Source organism: Lactuca sativa, chromosome 6, assembly GCF_002870075.4.
Source record: "Lactuca sativa cultivar Salinas chromosome 6, Lsat_Salinas_v11, whole genome shotgun sequence".
Classification (NCBI taxonomy): domain Eukaryota; kingdom Viridiplantae; phylum Streptophyta; class Magnoliopsida; order Asterales; family Asteraceae; genus Lactuca; species Lactuca sativa.
The window spans coordinates 129,802,430-129,826,560 of NC_056628.2; the positions used below are offsets into that span (position 1 = coordinate 129,802,430).

At 42.0% G+C, this 24,131-nt stretch overlaps 1 non-coding gene across 1 annotated transcript; it reads left to right on the top strand.

Moving 5' to 3' along the window:
- The first annotated feature begins 23,704 nt into the window (after nucleotides 1–23,704).
- On the top strand, nucleotides 23,705–23,811 carry LOC111880487 (small nucleolar RNA R71). Its single transcript, XR_002846494.1, has one exon. It is a non-coding gene; the product is annotated as a small nucleolar RNA R71 (small nucleolar RNA).
- The last annotated feature ends 320 nt before the right edge of the window (nucleotides 23,812–24,131 follow it).

The window sequence follows — 24,131 nt, forward strand, 5'->3', positions numbered from 1 at the left end:
AACCGAAAAGATAAATTTTTCCGGGTCTTCAGGCACTTCGGGATAGGTTTCGGGTGTTGAAAATAATACCGGGGCCTTGGGAAAAGTCAAAATAGTCAAAATATGGAAAAAGGGGTTAAAAATGGCAAAATTTTCAAAGTTAGTCGGCAAATCTCGCATCCCCCTATTTATACGGTGCGAGACCGAGGAATGAGAGGCGGAGGAGGCTCCACGTCATAGCTACGAAGCTCGGATCCGTAGGGGAGGCGTGGCTCATGCGAGCTTCGGACACGCAGCAGGAAGTGCGAGGGCCACGAGGCTCGGACGTGGCTCGGATACGAGGGCTCGTCGGAGGCTGGTAGGCGAGACGTGTCTCGCTTCGGATTGGCCACCGATGCGAGGCGTGTCTAGTTCTTACTGGACCTCCGCCTCAGACGAATCAGAAGAGGACACGAAGTGGACATGCTTTGGTTCGGACTGGGCCATGTCTCGGATACGTAGATGCTTCGTGCGAGGTGACGTGGCCGACTCCTCTCCATGCGAATTTCTCAAAAATTAAACCCAAACTTCTAAAATCCTTAACTTTCGCATACGAGCTCCGTTTTTGACATTCTTTATATGAACGCGTAGCTAAAATTATGCTCTACAACTTTTGTTTAGACTTCGTTGGCTAATTTTGAATTTATTGTTAATATTATTATTTTTAACAGACCGGGACAGGAAAATCCGTTAAAAATTTATAACTTCTTCATCCGACATCCGTTTTCGTCAGACTTTTTTCCGTTGTACTACTAATGACGAGACTTTCAATTCTTGATTAGGTTGTGTCGGCTAAAAATTGCTCGATCTAAAATTCGAGTTTTTAGCTGTCTACTGCTAAGCTGAAACTTCGAAAAATCATAACTTCCTCACACGAAGTCAGATTTTGGCGTTCTTTTTATCTAACTTCTCGGTTTAACGAATACTACGACTTTCATTTAGATTACTAAGGCTAAAAAGTAGTTTATCAAAAACTCACTTTTTACGACATTCGGAACCTTGCCGGTTTATCGCAAAACTTCGACAGGTCATAACTTCTTCGTTATAACTCGAATTTTGGTATCCTTTATATCCCCAAAATCCTTGTTTCGACCACTACAACATTATGTAAAGATATCGGGCTTATCTCACACTTTAATTTTGACGCTTATTTTTATTCTTAATTAATTAAGCCCTAATAATTAAGCATAAAACACATAATTCACATAATATTCACATAATTCCTTTTGATTTCTTCAAAATGAGTTACAAAGGTTAACCTAGACTATCACCTCAATATAAATGCCTAGGATAGAAATACGAGTGTTACAATTCTCTGCCCCTTAAGATGATTCTGTCCCAGGAATCACACAACGACAAACATTTACGGGTAGCGACTCACCATGTCACTCTCCGTTTCCTATGTGAGATTTGGTCCATTCATATGTTTCCAGCGCACAAGCACTAAATCGACCATCTTGCGTCGCAAATTCATAGTCTTACGGTCAACGATTGCCTCAGGTTCTTCAATCAACCTCTTGTTTTCATCCAACCTTAACTCAGAAATTGGAATTATGTCGGGCACATCTCCCGTGAACTTTCTCATATAACACACATGAAAGGTGTTATGAATACCTTCCAGTTCTTCCGGTAATTCTAGCTTGTAACCTTGATTCTCGATCCTCTGAAGAACTTTAAATGGTCCAATAAACATTGGACTCAACTTTCCCCTTCTACCAAATCTTATAAGTCCCTTCCACGACGAGACTTTAAGTGAAACCAAATCTCCAACTTCGAATGATATCGGTTGTCTTTTCTTGTTAGCATAGCTCTTTTGAGCAGCTAACATCTTTTTCCCTAATCACTTACAACTTTTCAGCAATCTAATGGACTATTTCAAGTCCCATAAACTACTTTTCCTCAGCTTCCAGCCAACATGATGGCATTCAACACTTTTCCCCATACAAAGCGTGATAAGGTGCCATCTTGATGCTTGAGTGGAAACTATTACGCTAGAAAAATTCTACTAAAGGTAAATGTTCATCCCAGTTACCTTGGAATTCCAGGGTACATGCTCTCAACAGATCCTTCAATGTTTGAATCATTTATTTGCTCTGACCATCGGTTTGCGGATGGTAAGCTGTATCCAAACACAACTTGGTACCCAACTCCTCTTACAGACTCCTCCAACACCTTGAGGTAAAACGATTGTCACAATCGGATACAATCGTTAACGGAACACCGTGTAACCTCACAATTTCCTTCACATAAGAATGTCGCAAGTTTATCCATAGTCCATTTCTCGTTCACGGCTATGAAATGCGCATTCTTAGTGAAGCGATCAATGACCACCCAAATCATGTCGTGACCGTTCCTTGTTCTCGGCAGTTTAGTCACAAAATCCATAATGATATCTTCCCATTTACCCATGGGTACAGGTAAAGGATATAAACTCCCATATGTTTTCTGATGTTGTGCCTTAACCCTAGCACAAGTTTGGGACTCTCTATCTTCTTGGGTAGATAATCGATCGTCTTTCATTTGGATAGTGAGTTGTTTTTATAATAAGTCAAGTCAAGAATCATAATCGAACTGGAGGAGCTTGCCAGGATGGCTTGGTAAGCAAGCAAGCAGTTATGTAGGCGCCAACTCCCAGTTCTTTCTCTTCTTTCTTTTTTATCATCAAAAGAAGATTGCTGGAAGAATAGAGATCCGGTCTTCTTTTTTAGGTACAGGGATAAATTCGTACAATAGTGCGAGGACGGAAAAGAAAACGACCTTCTTTGACGCATGTTCTCCCAATAGTGCGACTTCGTTTGGCCTGTGTTCCAAATTCAATGCTCAGGCAGCTCAAAAGCCTTATTCTTCAACAGGAGCTGGTCTAGTACTTCGGGGCAGTAACTCAAAGTGGTACCAGGTCAGTCCCTAACTATCTGCTTCCACTAAATACGCGGTAACGCTAACTCATGTGCTGACACTCCACAAGGGAGACTCCTAAGTCCGAGGACTTATGAGTCTTACGTGTCGCAAATAAACGAACAGGGAAGTTGCCTTGTCTATAGATGTGAGAAACCATCATGCCAGAAGACAATAAGCTGATGCATTCTCTGATCAAGTAAAGCACGTTACACACTCGACCACATACTTAGCAACATCGAGCTTCATCGTCGGCCACTGGTAATAAGGTTTTAGGTCCCTATACATTTTTGTACTGCCAGGATGAATCGAGCACATGGTCTTGTGAGCTTCTTCCATCAGAAGATCTCTTACTCATCCCATCTTAGGCACCCAAATCCTATCTTTGAATACCTTCAATCCATGACCGTTTATATCAAACACCAACGTTTTACTCAAACGTTCCTGCTTCCGGTCATTTTCTCTAAAGCTTCCTCTTGAGATTTCTTTATACTTTCCACAATTGTAGAGACAACTTCAATTCGCAACGCTCTTTCCCTTTTTTTTCGAGGTTCAGCTTCCGACTGAGAGCATCAACATCATCATTTGCTTTACCAGGGTGGGAAAGTATCTCACAGTCGTAGTCCTTGAGTAACTCTAGCCAGCGTCGTTGCCTCATGTTCAATTCCTTCTGATTAAAGAGATATTGGAGACTCTTATGATCAGTGAAAAGTTTACACTTTTTGCCATAAAGATAATGCCTCCATATCTTTAGGGCCAATACTACCGCTGCCAACTCCAGATCATGAGTGGGGTAGTTCTTTTCAAGCTCTTTCAATTGCCTCATTGCACACACTATCACTTTATCCCTTTGGGTCAGAAAACAACCTAACCCAACTCCAGAGGCATCACTTTAAACTTTGAAGTCATCAACTCCTTCAAGTAACAAAAGAATTGGTGCTTCACACAACTTGTTCTTTAACTCCTTAAAGCTTCCTATGCTTCTCATTCCAAGTATAGATAGCTCCTTTGTGGGACAAAGCTGTCAATGGAGTCGCAATCGAAGAAAAACCTTGGATAAATCAGTGATAATATCCAGCTAATCCTAAAAAGCTTCGGATCTCCATAGGACTTTCAATCGTAACCTTCGAGTTACAAAATAAATCCTTATTGAGGACTCCTTCTTTTTCTTGGAATAAGTACTTTCCTTCATTTATTGTAACAGACCGATGGGTCATGTTCTAATGATCTTTCATTGTATACTGCACTACATAGACTCGGATCTCCTAGGAACAATTTTGGGAACAAAGTACACCTTCCTTCATGTTCTAATGTGATATAATCACAGCTCAACATGTATCATTCCAAAGTATCAACTTCTTTAACAATGAGTGCGATACTTCTGTTGATCGCTTTAATCATCTTTCACCTCAATCTTCTGGCTTAAGTCAAATGCTACATCGAACTTGGTTCTCTGAACCACGTAACATACTCATCTTAGTCGGACTCGGTTCATTATGACCTCTAAGGTCGGAATAACAATCATCTTCTTAGTCATTACCGACATGATGGTAACGACATAATAGCTCCTTGGTAACCTTGTGACTTTCCCTGATCCAAGTACGAGTCCTATGCTTCCGGTAGTATAGGCCTCTACTACCATTCACACCTACTCATACTTGTCCCAAGTATTGTCTCGCAGTTCTCCAAATCGCCATACAAGAAGTTCACATAGTCATTCAAATCATCATATGACAAAACCAGGGTTTATATTATTTCTTTGAAACGATTACATAAAGGTTCAAGTTTACCCTATATTATGCCTCTAATAGGCTAAACCACTTGTTACTATTGACATTACTACTTTCTAACTTGATCTTCTTCTTTTGCAACCTCAAGTGTCATCTGAAAGGCTCTTGCCTTCAGCTTTAGTGGTAGATTGGGCTTTGCAGCATCCTTCCTCTTCGGACAGCTTTAAAAACATGCCCTTCTTCATGGCACTCAAAACATACCGTTTTGTCGGATGGACACACGTTGGCATAATGCCCAGTCTTTCCACATTTGAAGCAAGTCAGCTCCTCACTACATTTCCCAGATTGCTTTTTCTTGCACTTCTCACACCATTTCACTTCACCTCCTCCTCCTTATTGTCTTTTCTAACTATTGGTGGGTTGGCTTGACCAAGAGTCCCACTATAGTTCCCTCCTACTGATTGCCCTTCATTCAATACGGGCTGCTCAACAGGCATCGTAATCTCTTACCTATGCTATTGTATTAATCGCCTTGTCTCCTCCATTTGGCGATCTAACATCATCTGCATCATTGCTTGTACCCCAGCCATCGTCATTGGCTCAAGTGCAGCTCCTACAACAGGTACTTGCTCAACTACTTGAGGTTGAGGCTGTTGATCCCTGTTTCCGTTTGCATTTGCAACTCCACTACGAGTTCTTGCCATAAGAATCTATATACCGAATAAGGAAAATTTAGGTCTTTACCCTCAATAGGTATTTAAATTCCCTTATCCCTTCAAAACGTTTACATGTTAGTTCTAATCTCATAATCATATGGTTAGAATCCTACACACATAGGGTTTCCAAATCCGGTCGGCAACAGACCATAGATCCAAACAAATAATGGCATATATGGCAAACATATAACATTTAGCACATAAGGGCATTTTAGGCATCTTTCCTAAAATAAACTAGTGCTCGTGTCTAAAATATGGTAGACACTCATCTCACAATCATCACTTAGCATTCTAAGTTTAAGTCTAGAAATCCTAAAATTTCTTAGTTCGCTTAAACTAATGCTCTGATACCAACTGTGACATACCCTAATTTCTCGGCCAGAAAAGACCGATTTAATTTATGCTTTTTAAAATAAAATCAGAGAAATCTTTTTAAAAGATGTTGCGGAATTGGTCCCCAAACAATATATGATAAAAGTTTATCAAAACCCTTCATTAAGAAGGTATATACTTTCCGTATATATCAAAACCCGAGAGATGTCATGTTCTGATACAAATCAAAAGCATAAACAAGACATTATAAGCCTTTCAACAATTATTTACAACTACTGGCCTGTAATCCAAAAATCTCTCGTCGTCGTCCGACTATGCTCGGGGTCCACTACTTGTAAAATAAAAATATGAGTGGGTCAGGCTTGGGAACGTGGTGAGCATATAGGGTTTTCAACCCACAGTAATAATAAACTTTCTTAAGTTCACCAATCAACAATAACCCTGATTACCCGTTCCCGTTACCCTCACTTTACGTCCCTAAACACTTTTCACAAGGGACCTAGCCTAAAGCATATCATCGGGATGGACACTACTGCTAAGGGGTTTCCTCATCCATACATGTCCAAGAGTCAACCATGGGGGGATAGAGTACAGCAAATGAACACTCTCAGTTCATTAACACCTACAGGTTGCGGACCTGCTAATGTTTCCCACTAGACTGTCTAGAAAGTCCGTGGTCGTCATCCAAACTCCGCTAGATGACTGGATCTCAAAACTCATCGAGGCCTCTCATTAGTTTTATTTTATCACACATCACTATCTACCCATATTCTACCCAACATATTTGTAGATAAAAATACATATACAGTTTAAAACTTGTATAAAACATCAACTCAATAGTCACCTCAAATAGACAATTAATATATTTACACATAGCACGTATTATAAGGTAAATACATCATATCTATGTGTAAGATGAAAGTGAGTATACACTCACTTGATTTGATGATAATCGGGCAGCAATTCGTTTCCTAAAATGATCGTTTCTAATAAAACCGAGAGTTTTATTGAGAAACCGGGCTTTCAGAGGTTGGAGCTTCAAAATCGAAAAGACAAATTTTTCTGGGTCTTCAGGCACTTCGAGACAGGTTTCGGGTGTTGAAAATAATATTGGGGCCTTGGGAAAAGTCAAAATAGTCAAAATATGGAAAAAGGGGTTAAAAATGGCAAATTTTCAAAGTTAGTCGGCAAATCTCGCATCCCCCTATTTATAGGGTGCGAGACCGAGGAATGAGAGGCTGAGGAAGTTCCACGTCGTAGCTATGAAGCTCGGATCCGGAGGGGAGGCGTGGCTCATGCGAGCTTCGGACACACGGCAGGAAGTGCGAGGGCCACGAGGCTCGGACGTGGCTCGGATGCGAGGGATCGTCGGAGGCTGGTAGGCGAGACGTGGCTCACTTTGAATTGGCCACCGATGCGAGGCGTGTCTAGTTCTTACTAGACCTCAGCCTCAGACAAATCAGAAGATGATACGAAGCGGACACACATTGGTCTCGGACTGGGCCACGTCTCGGATACATAGATGCTTCGTGCGAGGTGACGTGGCCGACTCCTCTCCATGCGAATTTCTCGAAAATTGCACCCAAACTTCTAAAATCCATAACTTTCGCATATGAGCTCCGTTTTTTATGTTCTTTAAATGCACGCGTAGCTAAAATTATTCTCTACAACTTTCGTTAAGACTTCGTCGGCAAATTTTGAATTTATTTTTAATATTATTATTTTTAACAGACCGGGACAGGAAAATCCGTTAAAAATTCATAATTTCTTCATCTGACATCCGTTTTCGTCAAACTTTTTACCGTTGTACTACTAATGATGAGGCCTTCCATTCTCGTTTGGGTTGTGTTGGCTAAAAATCGCTTGATCTAAAATTCAAGTTTTTAGCTGTCTACTGCTAAGCTGAAACTTCGAAAAATTATAACTTCCTCATACGAAGTCAGATTTTGGCGTTCTTTTTATCGAACTTCTCGGTTTAACGAATATACGACTTTCATTTAGATTACTAAGGCTAAAAAGTAGTTTATCAAAAACTCACTTTTTACGACATTTGGCACCTTTCCGGTTTATCGCGAAACTTCGACAGGTCATAACTTCTTCGTTATAACTCGGATTTTGGTATCCTTTATATCCCCGAAATCCTTGTTTCGATGACTACAATTTTATGTAAAGATATCGGGCTTATATCACACTTTAATTTTGACGCTTATTTTTATTCTTAATTAATTAAGCCCTAATAATTAAGCATAAAACACATAAAACACATAATTCAGATGCCCGTCAGGGCCAGGCAGTGGCGCCTGCGGTAGGAAGCAAGGCTTTTTAGATGACTACCATGGAGACGCGGGAAGTGTCGGATGTTGCAGGTATGCGACTTCCGTTTTGTGTTTTCTTTATGCATGATTATATTGTTATGGTTATGCATCATTATTGGTATGAATAATTTTTATTTTGTGCGACTTGCTTGTGATTTAGTTATATGCCATCTGCATACCTTGAATATCTAAATAGTAGTTAAGGGATGTGCCCTATCGGAGAAGGTCACTTAGGATGCAATAACTGTAGCATGTATGTGTGGGACTTGGAATGTCTCGCTAGTTCGGAAATGTATCGTTTAGAGATGGACTGTTTAGATCCCTAGCTAAAGCAAGCTTGGGTTCCTCAGCATATTGATTATGGGATGGTAGCACGGATCGGGAATTCTTTTTTAGCATTGAGCAGTGAGGTGGAAGCAGGATCGAAGTGGGGGAGAACCCTCCGAGCGTACAAAGGTTAGAGCATGCAGATCTAGAATGAGTATGCAGTCTCTGATAAGGAAAGGGAGTGGCACAACGTTTGATGGATTGACGAGTTCAGGGTTGGGAGTTTGAGAAACTCCCCATCAGTTAGTGTGTGTAATGGTGATGGTTAGTAAGTGGTTGGGAATTCAGGTTGGAGGATCGCCTGTAGGACTCGAGTTAGTCGGAATGAAGGTCTTGAGGATAGATAGCATGGGATGCTTTTGTGGTAGTAGACAATGGCAGAGGCAGTATGTAGAGCATGGTAGAGCGGCGGGAGGGTCGCAGCAGTCGGAAATGGAAGGTATTGTAAGACTACGGGGTAGTCGGAGCATTCACTTGCAGTTAGTTGGCATGGAAGGTGTTGTAAGACTACGGGTAAGTCGTAGCATTCCCTAGTAGCTTCGTTAGCGGAGTTGGGTCGAGGCCCTTATCTCCTAGTGATCAAGGTAGGGATCAAGAATGGGTAGTAGTTGAGGATAGTAGGGAGCTTTCCTGTATAGCCCTAGAGAGGTGAGACCTTAGGAGAGGCCGCTCCAGGATGTAGTGGGGTGAGACCTGTGGGCGAGGCCCGTATGTGAGTAGCAGTATAGGTGAGACCTAAGAGCAGGTTGCTCAGTAGTATGGTTGGGTGCGACCCGTGGGCGAGGCCCATGCGAGAGTGGGTAGACAAGTGAGACTAGAAGGATAGATCATTTAAGGTTATAGGCGGGTGAGACTCGTGGGCGAGGCCCGTGAGTTTTAGTAGCGCAGGTGAGACCTGGTAAGGTCCTTAGGGTCAACTTAAGGATCGAGGATCACATGATTTGTAGCGCCAGAGTGGCAGAGTAGAGGGGGCAATATTAGATAGCCTAAGTTTCTTCGGAAGTCGTTAGGAGCAACTAGGAGTTGGTGTTGGGGCTAGCGACCGGTGGGAGCTGGTAACCCAGATATTGATACATCAGTAGGGACTAGGGTGGTCTCGGTTCATCCGGAAGGCAGATAAGGAACATCAGAGATTTTCAGTCATTGGCAGTGAAGGTGAGCAGTCTATGGTGGAATTCAGTTAGTTGATCGAGGGGTGCTCAGCACTAAGTGATAATAGTGAGAAGTGTCCAGTGGATACTGGCAGTAACGACCCGTACTGGAGGTAGCGGGGGTAATGAAGTTGGTGAAGGATAGGACCTTCATAGTGACAGAGGATTAGTTGGTATGGAACATTTCTTTAGGAAGGCCAGAAAACGCACAAGGAAAAGGGGGTGAACCCCTAGGAGGTCCAACATAAGTACTCGGGGAGTATCAGAAGGTTTGTCAGTTGAGTAAGTTGTGTTCCCAGAATGTTCAGGGTCAGGGTTGACCCGAGATTTTATCCGCAAGGAGTAATGTTGGTCAGAATGACCGGGCGGAAGGCTGGCGAAGGTAGTCAACGGATGTTAGGTCTACCAACAGAGTGTTGGAGGCAGATCTTAGGTCGGTTGGCCATAGTGAACTTGGAGGACGAAGTTTAGTTTAAGTGGGGGAGAGTTGTAACACCCAAAATCAGAAAGGCCAAGAAAGGAAAGAAAACCCTAAGTCAAAGGGTCAACTCGTCGAGTCCAAGGAGGAACTCAACGAGTCCGAGTGGGATCCAGGTCAAGGAGTAAGTGGCCGACTCGACGAGTCGGAGAATAGACTCGGCGAGTCTGGTTTGAAGGGAGAAACCCCAAATCCAGGGCTTTAGGCATTATTTAAGCGTCTTATTCTCTCCATAAGGGTTCCTTGAAGCCTCTCTCATCTAGAAACTAAAACCCTCAGCCTCCATTGTAGCATATTCAAGTCTCTTGCCATCTTTGGGGTGATTTAAAGAAAGGAATCATTGGAGCTTCAAAACTTGGAGATAGATCCAGAGTTTGGGCCACCTTTCAGAGTTATTGAAGGTATTAAGTCGTCATTTTCACCCTTCTTCATCTTGATCTACCTTGGTTAAGAGTTTTGGGGCTTTTATGCCATGTTTAAGAACCATCTCGAGTTAGAACCTCAGATCTGATGTTGCTACTTCAGATCTAAGTGTATCTTGGCCTAGAAAATCATAAAGCATCAGTCTATGGGTCGGTTGTAAAGCCTACTTGTCTTAAACCCAAGTTTGTAATGTGTTTAGACTAGATCTCATTACTTATACGTAAAGTTTGCAACTTTACGTGGGGAATGGACTTCGGAAGTATGGATTTATGATCTGGAGCCCCTGCATGGCTCGAAAAGCCGCTGAATGGATTGAGATAATAAGAGACTCGGCAAGTCATATGGGTGTACTCGGCGAGTTTGATGAACTTGAGCATGGACTCGGTGAGTTGAAAGAACAACTCGGCGAGTCTGTTGAAGATTGCCTTGGAATCAGTGAGTCTGTTCTTGGACTCGGCGAGTCAAGTCGAGAAAATCCAAACCCTTCGAGTTAAGACTCGAATCAGTGAGTCGAGTGGAGACTCAGTGAGTTGGACAGGACAGGACTCGGAAATCGGTGGACTCGGCGAGTCAGGGCTAACTCAGCGACTCGAGTCACAAATGGAAGGATTCTGAGCGTATGAACTCGGCGAGTCAGTAGGCAGACTCGGCGAGTAGGGTTGACCTAGAAGGTTCACCTTGACCAGGACTTTGAGTTTGACCAGATTTCACTTAGTTGACTTTCGGAGGACAGTTAGACTAAGTGTTATATTGATATTGGTAGCTCGGGGAGCTAGTGGGGAAGCAGTTCAGAGATTTAACGGGCAACAGCTAGAGGTCTTATCATCAAGTTCAGCAAGACCAGTTGAGTTTCCCTTTTGTGTGGATGGGTCTACAGCCACAATGCCGGCCCATGTAGTTATGAGTGTGAAGACCCGGGGTTAGCCTTAGGCATTGATTTTAATTATGATATTTTGGACCAAGGTCCATTCATAGCGGGCGGGCGCCCAAGGAAAGGTTTGGTTGATACAGTATACTTGTTGTCTGTGTGATACATGTATGTGCCTGGTATGGAGGTGAGTGTGGGCGAGGTCCCGTGTCTCACCAACAGCAGAGTATGGACGGTGTTCCATATCTCATTAGAAGCAGAGTAGGGGCGAGGCCCAGGTTAGGGAAAGAGTGAGTGTGGGTCGGGCCCGTATCTCACTATCAGTAGTAGCGTGGACGGGGTTCCATGACTCATCAGTTGCAGGACATGGGCGAGGCCCAAGATAAGCGAGGCCTTAGAACAGTATTTAGTAGTATATGTTTAGTGTATGTGTTGTGATATGTTTGTGTGTTAGTATATGTTGGCGGGCGAGGCCTAGTGACAGGCGAGGCCTAAGTGAAATAGATATGTATCTGAGCGGGGCTCGAAGCCAGGCGAGGCCTGGAGCGGCGGGGCTATCGTAGCGGGCGAGGCCCGAGGTAGGGGGTGAGGCCAAGAATAACGGGCGTGGCCCAGTATGTGCAATATGTGTTTATGCATGGTATGTGGTAGGTTGGGGGAACTCACTAAGATTCGTGCTTATGGTTTTCAATTTTGGTTTCAGGTACTTTCGGTAGCGGAGGGAAGAGCTCGGGGTGATCGCATGGTACACACCATAGATTAGACAGCCTAGGATGTTTTACTCTGATAATGAACATATGTTTTGGAAATTAATACTTCGATTATGTTATGGATTGATAATTGTGTTTTATGTAATCTTTTATAAAAGAAATTTTTAGTCTTGAATTTTGGAACGTTACAAGGCTCCAACTCGTCAAGTAGATGTGAATTTTGGGGTATGGGTGGAAGAATCTACTCACCGAGTCGGTAGCCCCACCTTGACGAGTAGACCTGTCCGGATGAAACCCTAAGTTTGAGAGTTTGCTCCTTATTTAAACAACTTATAGAGTCTTTTCTCTAGCCTGCATCACCCTCAGACTCCCCTAACGAAATCTTGGTTAATTATTGAGTGTTCTTGAGCTTTTGTGCCATCTGTGTGTGTCTTTGAAGCTTGAGAAGAAAGATGAGGCTTGGGAGATCAAGAGAAAGCAAGTAGATCCAGAGGTTTTGGCTCATTTCTAGCTCTGTTGAGGTATAAAGTTGATACCTTGACTATTCATTTCTTATATCCCTATTTAGGGCTATTTTCTACCTTTTCTAAGTCTTAGTGAAGCCATATTCAGGATTGTGTGTATTAATGGGGTTATACTTCAGATATTGAACACTTATGGGTTCCCATGTCATAAAGGTGCCAACTTTATGGCTATGGGAGTCCCATGCACCTTGTAGACTTCATTTTTGGGTCCTTATGAACTAGTTAACCCATGCATGCATGTAAAGTTTCTAACTTTATGTGTTATATCGACCCTAGGAGGTCGGATCTATGTTCTGGATGCATTAAGATCGACTAAAATCGACTGGTTAAATGTGGGCTTTAGGGGACTTGACGAGTCGTTCATGGGACTCGGCGAGTCGGGTTATGGTTTCCCAGTCGTTTCTGTTTCTAATTGATCTAGTTGACTCAAAAAGAGGATTCAACAAGATAGACGTTATTATGGGCTTGAAGATCAAAGAAATCGACGAGTTTAAGGATGAACTCGGTGAGTTCAAGGCAATGACCTAACTTATATGAAGAAGAACTCGACGAGTTTAGGGAAGAACTCGCCGAGTCAAGGGCTATACACTTCAAATTGAATGAAGAAGGACTCGACGAGTTCAAGGATGAGCTCGGAGAGTCATGGGTAAAAAGGACTCGATTCTGTATGAAGGAGAACTCGACTAGTTCGTGAAAGACTCGATGAGTCGGGTCGAAGTTTCAGTATTTTGGTGGATTATGGAACTCGACGAGTTGGTGGACCAACTCTGGGAGTCGAGTCAACCAGATGTTGACTTTGACCAGGGTGTTGATCTTGACTTTGACTTTGACTTGGGGTGACCCTTAAAAAGGGTTCAGAGTGTGAAATGGTAATTAAGGACGGTTGTTATGTGTAAAAGTTTGAGAGGAGTGGATCCCAACATTGAGGACAGTTCAGACACTTCATGACATTGAGGTGAGTTACCTTCCAATAGAGGTGGGTCAAATGCACCAAGGTCGACCCACTAGTAAGAGTTATAGTATAGATAATTGTCTTTGTGATAATTATCTAGTATATTGTTTTCTGTTAAGATTATTTTCTAGCCTGATATGATGTTATGTGATAGTAGGGGGAATAGTCCCGACATCCGGTCGATAGGGCCAAGGGGTATGTCAGGCACCCCGGTATGCCTGACAATATGATTATGTTATGTTTTTATGTGGTACTAGTGGGGGTGAAATAGTACCCGTAACTGGTTAACATAAACCTAAGGGGTAGGTTGGACACCCCGGTATGTCTGAAAGGGGGTAGGTTAGGTACCCCGGTATGCCTAGCAGGGGTCGGTTGAGCACCCCGGTATGCTCAGTAGGGTAGGTCGGGCACCCAGATATGCTTGGAAGTATGTGTTATGTATAGTATGTGGTATAATGGGGGAACTCATTAAGTTTCGTGTGTATAGTTTTTAGTTTTGTTTTCAAGTACCTCTTCATCGAAGGGTAAGGAGCTGGCACGGTAGCAACGCATCACACATATAGGATTTCCGCATTATGAGATTCTTGGTATTGTACTCTGACATTATTACTAGTTTTATGATATGGTTTTGAGACATGTGATTGTAGTTTTATGAATGATATGACTTGATGATCTTTTCTTATAAATGTTTTTCTAAAACTTTATATCAAAAAAGAAATTTTTGGTTTGGAAAATTGGGATGTTACAAGTTGGTATCAGAGCCTTGGTTTGAGGGATTTGGACACACTTTCGGGAGTTTCTGGACTCAAATCGAGGATTTGAAAGATTGTCACAAGAAAATAGTTTTCCAAAAGTTAAGGTAAAGAGTTTTGAGAAAGAACAAGGTGTGTGATGCGTGCAACCAGTCGAGCTCAAGTAAGTTTTCCCAAAGATAGCCATACATCTTATGTTATGATATGATATGATTATGAGAACTGCATGCTAGATTAGGACTAACGATCTAGGAAGGATGCCTTTTAAGCCTACTATATGTGTATGAGAATTGCATGCTAGAATAGGGGATAAGGATCTAGGAAGATGCTTTGTATGCCTTTTGTTTGTGCTTATTGAGCTGCATAATAGTACCGAGTAGTCAACGATATGATAATCTGGATAGGATACGCTTGGTTTGCGTTACTCAATGCCCGAATGTTGCTTTCTTTGTCCTACTTGGAGTTCTAATTATATCTAATTAACTAGTAAACAAATACGCTAAGTTACGAGGACTAAAAATTTTTAGAAGGTTAGGTTTAGCCCTATTTCGCAACTCTCACTTGAGTCTAATCATTGTAGGGAGAGACCTCTCACTCGAAGAATTATCTAGTCTTAGTAATATATAATGAATTCGCGTGCTAGTTAGGGAGATATGACATGTACTTCTTATGCAGCTGATGGCGGAGAGTGGGTTGGAGGAGTTACCCTAGGGTAAGCCTAGAATGAGATTAGCACAGAGTACAACAGTAGTAGAAAGAACTTTGTGAAGTCAAATCAATCCTTGAGGAAAGTACTGATAGATGTTAAAGGTAGTGTTGGCCCATACTACTGAAAGCATAGGATTCGTACTCGAATCAAGGAGGGCCGAGATAGAATCGGGGAACTTGTAGAGTGTGTGAGACCTCTTGAGATTATGTATGAGGCTGACACTTATGTATTTCATTTCAGAATGGTGGTGATTACGCATCACATAGCAGGAGGATCGGGTTCAGGGTTAGGATCAGATTCTGGTTCAGGTTCCGAGCCAGTTGATGAGGGACTACGCGATTTCATCACGTTTAAGATCACAAGAGGCATCCTTGAGTCGACGCCGATGATTTTTGGGTCGATCTAGGAAGGGATTATCGAGCTGATGGAGGATCAACTTAGGGCATTCAGGAGCGATATGGCATCTGGCCAGGTAGGGACATGCACACTCTCCTTCAAGGACTTCAGGGGATGCGGTGCGCCAGACTTCCAAGGGATGAAGAACGCCATTGATATCAGAAGGTGGATCACAGATATGGAGTATGTTCAGTTGATGAGCTTCTGCCCTGAGGGGCCGAAGGTTCGGTATGTTGTAGGTTGTTTGAAGGATAGAGCTAGAGATTGGTGGGAGTCTGTTGGTGATTCTTTGGGAGCCTCAGCCGTAGAGGCTATGACCTGGTCTGACTTTGTGACCAAGTTTAGGGCTGAGTTTGCACCGGCTGGAACATCAACAGCTGGCCAAAGAGTTTCTTGACATGAGACAGACTACAGAGACAGTGGCAGAGATTACCGACATGTTTGGGGAGAGGGCCTTATTGGTTCCTCAGTATGCAGGGGATAAGGAGATGCATAGACCCGCTAGACATGTTGAGAGCTGAAATTCGGAAACATGTCAGCTACTCGACGTGTCCGACATTGGATAACATGATTGCGAGGGCGAGGGAGAGGGAGATTGATGTAGATCACCTCAGGAAGAGGAAGGCGGGGGACGGATATGTTACTGGGGTTTTGGGGAGGAAACCCATGGGATCCGAATCTAGGTAAAAGGGCCATCAGGGCCAGGTCCGCTGTGAGAAATGCGGCAAGCCACATGAGGTGGTTTGTAGACTAGGGTCATCGGGCTGCGATAAATGTGGCAAGACTAGGCACATTGGCAAGGATTGTACTGCCGCTACCCCCACATTCTAGACATCATACCTGATTTGCTTTTATTGCAATCAGAAGGGCTATAAAAAGGCCAATTGCCCGAGACTAGTATCAGCAGCGCCAGTGGCGACGCCAGCTCCAGTGACCCTGCGGCTTACAGATCGCCAACAAGGCAACAGAGATACTTCGGTGGTGAGGACCCGAGCCTTCCAAGTGAACACTGAGGAGGCACGCGCTGCACCTGATGTGGTGACAGGTATGTTTTCTTCTCCCTAGCTCTTATTATATGTCATTTATGTTGTTTATGTATATGTTATGTGTTGTTTAGGATCGTTCCATGCGAACGATATCCCAGTCCAGGTGTTGTTCGATTCGGGGGCTACCCAATCATTTGTCTCTCTTACACTTAGCAAGAGGTTTCCTGAGTCTTCGAGCATGTTGAATTTCCCTTTAGAGGTCGAGATTGATGACGACTGATCAGTACGGGCATTAGAGGTTTTCAAAGATTGTGTTTTAAGACTATATTAGGAGCGCTACCTAGTAGACTTGGTTCCCATTCTGTTGCATGGGAACAAGGTTATCATAGTCATGGACTGGTTGAACCCTCATGGGGCAGTGATCGACTGTGCGCAACAGTTGGTATAGGTTAGGACCCCAAGCGGGGGAGAGCTGGTGATTCAGGGTAAGAGGCCACAATATGGACCAACTCTGTGCTCAGCAGCGAGGGCTAGGTGCTACCTTCAGTAGGGTTGCACAGGTTATGTCGCTTACGTTATGGATTCCCGAGAGGAGGGTAAGGCGAATTTGAGTGTTGCACCAGTGGTGCGAGAGTACTCGGACGTAGTCCCAGAGGCGCTGCCTAGGATACCTCCGGAGAGACAGGTAGAGTTCAGGATGGACTTGGTGTGGCTCCGATAGCCAAGGAACTATATCAGTTGGCTCCTGCTAAGATGTAGGAGTTGTCTACACAGCTGCAAGAACTATTAGACAATGGATTCATTAGTCCAAGAAGTTCACCCTAGGGAGCCCCGATCCTGTTCATGAAGAAGAAGGACGGGTCGCATCGGATGTGTATAGATTACCAGGAGCTAAACAAGGTAACGGTGAAGAACCGTTACCCACTCCCGAGGATTGATGATCTGTTCAACATGCTATAGAGGGAATCTTAGTTTTCCAAGATAGATTTAACTTCAGGCTACCATTAGATGAGGTTTAGAGACGAGGATGTGCAGAAGACTACTTTCCGTACTCGCTATGGCCACTACGAGTTCGTGATGATGCCCTTCGGGCTCACCAATGCTCCTGCCGTGTTCATGGACCTCATCAACTGCGTATGCAGAACAATGTTGGATCGGTCTGTGATAGTTCTCATTGATGATATCTTGGTTTACTCCCAGACGTAGGAGCAGCATGAGGAGCACTTGCAAGAGGTTTTGGATAACTTGAGGAGGGAGAGCTTGTATGCCAAGTTCTCCAAGTGTGAGTTTATGTTCTGCGAGGTGCAGTTTCTAGGGCACCTTGTCAACCAGAGCGATATTTTGGTCGACTCGGTCAAAGGGTAGGCTGTGATGAGATGGGAGGTTCCGAAGTCTCCATCTGAGATTCAGAGTTTCCTGGGATTGGCAGGCTATTATGGAGATTTATTCAGGACTTCTCCAAGATAGTCGTACCCTTGACTCGATTGATGAAGAAAGTCGTGGTGTTCCGCTGGGGGCATGAGCAGCAGGTGGCATTTAAGACAATGAGACAGAGGTTGTGCGAGGTACCGATCCTAGCCCTGCCAGAGGGCATGGAGGATTTTATATTATATTGTGATGCATGCATTTCAGGTTTGGGCACGATGCTGATGCAGAGAGGGCATGTTATCGCCTCTGCTTCGAGGCAGCAGAGAGGGCATGTTATCGCTAGCCTGATATGATGTTATGTGATAGTAGCAGGAATAGTCCCCATATCCGATCGATAGTGCCAAGGGGTAGGCCGGGCACCCCGATATGCCTGATATTATGATTATGTTATGTTTTTATGTGGTAGTAGTAGGGGTGAAATAGTCCCCATAACCGGTTGAGATAAACTGGAGGGTAGGTCGGACACCCTGATATGTCTGACAGGGGTAGGTTAGGCACCCGGTATGCCTAGCAGGGGCAGGTTGAGCACCCTGGTATGCTCAGCAGGGTAGGTCGGGCACCCAGATATGTCTGGAAGTATGTGTTATGTATGGTATGTGGTATGATGGGGGATCTCAATCAGCTTCGTGCTTACAGTGTTCCGTTTTGTTTTCAGGTACCTCTTCATCGAAGGGGAAGGAGTTGGCAAGGTAGCAACAAATCACACACATAGGATTTCTGCATTATGAGATTCTTGGGATTGTACTCTGATATTATTACAAGTTTTACGATATTATTTTGAGACATGCGATTATGGTTTTATGAAATGATATGACTTGATGATTTTTTCTTATGAATGTTTTTCTAAAATGTTATATCAAAAATGAAAAATCTGGCCTGGAAAATTGGGATGTTACATGAATCTTATATAAAAAGCTTGTAGCTCACATAAAGAAGGAAAACATATCTCGGCCTAAAGTTTTCATTGAAAAACAAGAGGATCTTGAAGAATGGGTAAAAGAAGTGTAGACTTATAAAGATGGGCGGCTGAATGTCAAGGGTCTTATGGCTTTTATAAATTATTCGCCTAATGGCATATGTAATGTTGATAGTTCTCACGCGGACACTAGTTCAAATAAAAATCTAGGACAAACTTGGTACCTAGACTGTGGAAACTCTAGACATTTGACCAACTACAAGTCCCTCTTTACAAATTTTTGCAGAGAAAGATGGTCGAATGGTTTCCTTTGGTGACAATTGTGGAAGACCGGTAATGGATGTTGGAACTTTTGAAAGCAGAACAATTAAGCTGAAGGACATGTTTTATGTAGAGGGTCTGAAAGTCAACTTCATCTCCATCACCCAACTTTGTGATGATGCTTACAAAGTTCTTTTCAACCGTCGTGAGGGAAAAGTGTTTTATTCTAGAAACAAAGTCTTACTTACTTCACTAAACGTCAACGACATTTATAGGTTTGATGATTATTGGTTTAGACATTGATACTTTATTTTTTCTTCTAAATTTGCTACTCTTAAATTTTTTAACATAAGTTGCTACACTTTTAATTTATTTTTTGGTTTGGTTGAATTAAAAATTTATTTTATTCTTTACCAAAGATGTATACATTACACGTACACATTTTGCTACTAACATTGCCAATGTTCGTTCTTCTCTTTCCTATGTATATGTCAGGACCTTCCATTTTCCTCTCAACATTGATTTTAACTCTACATCTTTTCTTCAACAATGCCATCTTAATGACGTTAATGCATACGCTAATTGACATTTTGCTTCATATTGATGAGATCAGATGGGTGATAATTATGCCCCCAAGTGTTCTTCTGGACACATATCTCTTGTGTCTTGAACATCTTATTTCTGTTTCAATGGGATGAGATGAAGTTAAATGATATGTCATGCCTAACTTCTAGAGACGATGTTACTACAACTCCATCACCTCAAGGATCCAAAGGTGCCTTCAACAAGATAGTGAACCCACCTTCTCTTCCCTCAAGGATCTCAATGTAGGAACCTTTGAGTTTTGTCTTGGTGACTCTCATAACTCAAAGGCTAAAAATATTGGATCCCTCTAACACGTTGGTTACAAAGAATGGTTCATATTCTTCTTTTGTTCTTGGTGAACATGAAGCTTCGAATCAATCTGTAGAATCTCAATGATTAAAGGCATTCTCTCTCTTTGTTTACTATGAATTGTGTTGTTCTTTTGTGATATTTTTAATCATGTTTTTTTCTCTTTTATAGCTGAAATTTCAAGTGGTAGATATATCGGAAAATGGAAGTGCATTAACGACCACTCAATTCCAAAGATTTGATGGAACGAGTCTTTATCACCTTTCTAAAAAACCTGCACATATTTCACTGTTTAAACTATTTTCTTGTTTTACTAACTCTTTTGTTTTTATTCTTATTTTATTTATTCTTTTATACCATTAAAAAAAATCTGTCGGTGTAAATTCTAAGCCTAGTATGCAATTTTGACACATCTTTTCCAGAAGGAACGAAAGACTTTGTGGTCTACTGCGACGCATCAAACCAAGGTCTTGGATGTATTCTAATGCAACGAGGAAATGTCATCGCATACGCCTCGAGACAACTCAAGACGCACACGGTCAACTAGACTACCCACGACCTCGAACTAGGAGCAGTCGTTTTTTTCTATAGATTTGGAGACACTATCTCTACGGCACGAAATGCACAATCTTTACCGATCATAAGAGCCTTCAACACATTCTCAACCAAACAGAGCTCAACATGAGACAGAGACGATTGGTTGAAATACTGAGCGATTGCGAATTCGAAATTTGTTATCATCCGGGAAAAGGTAATGTAGTAGCTGATGCTCTCAGTCAAAAGGAATACTCGGGCCGCTGAGTGAAATCCTTAACCGTAATGATCCATTCACACCTGTCTACGCAAATCAAGGACACTCAAATGGAAGCCTTGAAAACTAACAACGTGGCTGGAGAAGCCTTAAGAGGAATGAATAAGAATCTTGAAGTCAAGGGTTACGAAGAATGTTACTGCATGATATGGATCTGCACACCAAAGCTTGGTGGATTTAGAGACGTTGTTATGAATAAGGCTCATATGACTCGATACTCCATGCATCTCGGTTCAGACAAGATGTATTTGGTCCTCAAGAAATTGTATTAGTGGCCGAACATGAAAGCCGAAATTGCTACCTATGTAGGCAAGTGTCTAACTTGTGCCAAAGTCAAGGTAGAGTACCAAAATCCCTCGAAATTGTTTCAACAACCTGAAATACCCGAGTGGAAGTGGGAGCGGATAACCATGGATTTCATAACCAAGTTACCCAAAACAACGGGTGGACTTGACACCATCTGGGTGATCGTCGACAGATTAACCAAATCCGCGCACTTCCTACCAATAAAGGAAACTGACAAGATGGAGAAACTAGCTCGAACATACATCAGGGAGATTGTGCGACTGCATGGTTTACTAATATCCATTATCTCAAACAGAGATAGTATATTCACCTCACAGTTCTGGCAGTCACTACAAAAATCTCTAGGGACGAGACTAGACATGAGTACCGCATACCATCCACAAACCGATAGTTAGAGTGAGAGGACTTGAATACACCTTACGGTTCTGGTCGTGCCTCTGTACGAAATCGAAATCAACGAGAATCTCCATATCATAAAAGAACCAGTAGAAATCATGGATATGGGAATTAAAAGAACAAAACAAAGTCGCATACCCATTGTGAAGGTCCGCAGGAACGCAATGCGAGGACCCGAATACATCTGGGAGCGCGAAAATCAGATGAAACAAAAATACCGGCATCTTTTCCCTAGTCCATAAATACTTATCTTAGAATAAATTTTGGGATGAAATTCTCTCTAACGGGAGGATGATGTGACAACCCGATACTTCAAATCTATGTAATGACCTAAAAGTCAAGGATTGTAATCTACTTTTGATATAATAAAAATAGCATCAAAAATAAATGTTCAAAAGTCTCAATTGGGTTGCATGAAGTAAATGATATCATAACAAGGTTTTTAGAAATCTAAAGAATACAAAAATCCGAGTTATAACGCAGAAGTTATGACCAATAGAAGATTCCGCAACAAAACCGGTAAAACACTGTTAAGTGTAAAACACGAAATTTCAATAAAATAGCTTTTAGCCTTAGGTATCTAAATGAAAGTCGTAGATATCATTAAACAATAAACGTACACCAAAAGAACATCCAAATCTGTCTTCGTATGAGGAAGTTATGATTTTTCTAAATTTCTGATATAGTAGTAGACAGCTAAAAACTCGAAATAGAGATTAAGCGACTTTTAACCGACGCAACCTAAACGAGAATTGAAAATCTCGACAATAGTAGTCCAACGGTAAAAAGATAGACGAAAACGGACGTCGGATGAAGATGTTATGAATTTTAACAGACTTTTCCTGTACCGGCCTATTAAAAATATATAATTAAAAATAAAGTAAAAATTTGCCAATGAAGTCTAAATGAAAGTTGTAGAGTATGTTCTCACCTAAGCGTGGATATAATAAACATCAAAAACGGAGCTCGTATGTGAAAGTTATGGATTTTAGAAGAGTGGGGCACACAAACCGAAGGGGGGGCGGTACGCCCCGGCGTACGAGGGTACGCCCAGCATACGCAATGCAGGGCCTCGGATCGACCACGTCTCTCATATTGCCTTCTAGACCGTGCCATCTGAATATCCAACGAAGATATTATGCATGATGTACGCAAGTTGACTCTCAATGTTCTTTATGGAAGATTGATGATTCTTCTTCAGTGTAAATTGCCATTACATAAGATTGCGATTTTTGATCTTGATTTCGAGGTGGTAATCTCTCATTAACAAGCTTTGTTAACTGCCCAAGTTGAGTCTCTATGTTCTTGATGGAAGATTGATGATTATTCGCATTAGAATGAGTAACATCATGCCTTTTTTTTTCGAGGATTCCATAAACCTATGAAGTACCGACTCAAAATCCATATTGTTCTTAGGTGGTAGTTGCTCTTTTTGGTAAAAATCTCAACGGCTTTTTCTAAATTTTTAATCATTTTGCTTCTTTACTCTTCATAAGGCAACCATTCCTTTTTGGGGCACCTCCAAACTTTGTCATATCGATCAGCACTCGAGTGACAAACTTGTGCTTTTCAGTTTACCACGCTCATCTATATCACAATCCTTAGTCAAATGTGTCCCTCCACAATTGTTACAACCAACTCTTATTGCGTGAATAAAATGATCCATCTTTGACATCCGCCAATCCATATTTTCTAACTTTGGCAAAACCACCACCATGTTCTCGTTGCCACCATCTCCTTTACCTCTAGTAAAATTCTTTCATGGGTTATGATACTCACATTAATGCTACGCAAATTCTTCAATCAAATCTTTAATAGTAGTCGGTTCCTTCATTGTCATTGGTCCATGAGATGAGAGTCAAGAAATTTCTTATTGTGATATCAGTGTTGTAAAACTCTCCTAGTTGGTCGATTACTCCTCCAAGTACTCGCTACTCCCCCCCTTGCCGAGGCGAGTTACATAATCCCGAGTACTCCCCGATCGGCCCCTTACTAAACTGAGTAGTGTTGTGAAATTCGGTCAGCTCGGTGATTAATATGTATAAGATACTTAATGATTTATTATTTAACACACACATGCGATTTTTACTACATATATATCTTAAATTTTCAGTAATTATTCACGAAGTGAGACCATTATGTGTTTTTTATCTTTTATGTATTCACATGTATCCAATTTTGTTATATATTTCAATCAACTTATGATTTTATCTTATGATTTTGACATATATAATTTCCCTAAAATATTTCTACACAAATATTCGAATGCGAGTACTCCCCGAGTACTCCTGAGTACTCCCGAGTACTCGCTACTCGGTAGTCGGCCGAACAGGTACCGAGTAACGAGTTCTACAACCTTTTGTGATATTCACCCCATCATAGAAAATGGACACTTCTTGTTGGACATTGAGATCATGTTGAGGACAACATCTAAGAAAACCCTTGTATCTCTCCCACGCTTCATATAAGGACTCTCCAACCTCTTTTTGAAAATTATCAATATTTCTGTTGAGCTTTGAGATTTTAGATGGTGGGCTAAATTGCTCATTAAATGTGTCACAAAGATTTGTGCATGTACTAATGGATCCAAGAGTGACTGATTTCAACCAAACCTTAAGATCACTGGTAAATGTAACCGAAAACATCCTAAGTAGCATGGACTCATTTGGCACATTTGGAACATTAAAGTAGTTTGAAATGTCATTTACTTCGTCTATGTGCTTGAATGCATCTTCGTACTCCTTCCCAAAGAAAGGTATGTCCTTGAGTATTGATAGAATATGCCCCTTGAGCTAAAAACTTCTTTCAATTGGTATCTCGGGTGGTACAAGACCTG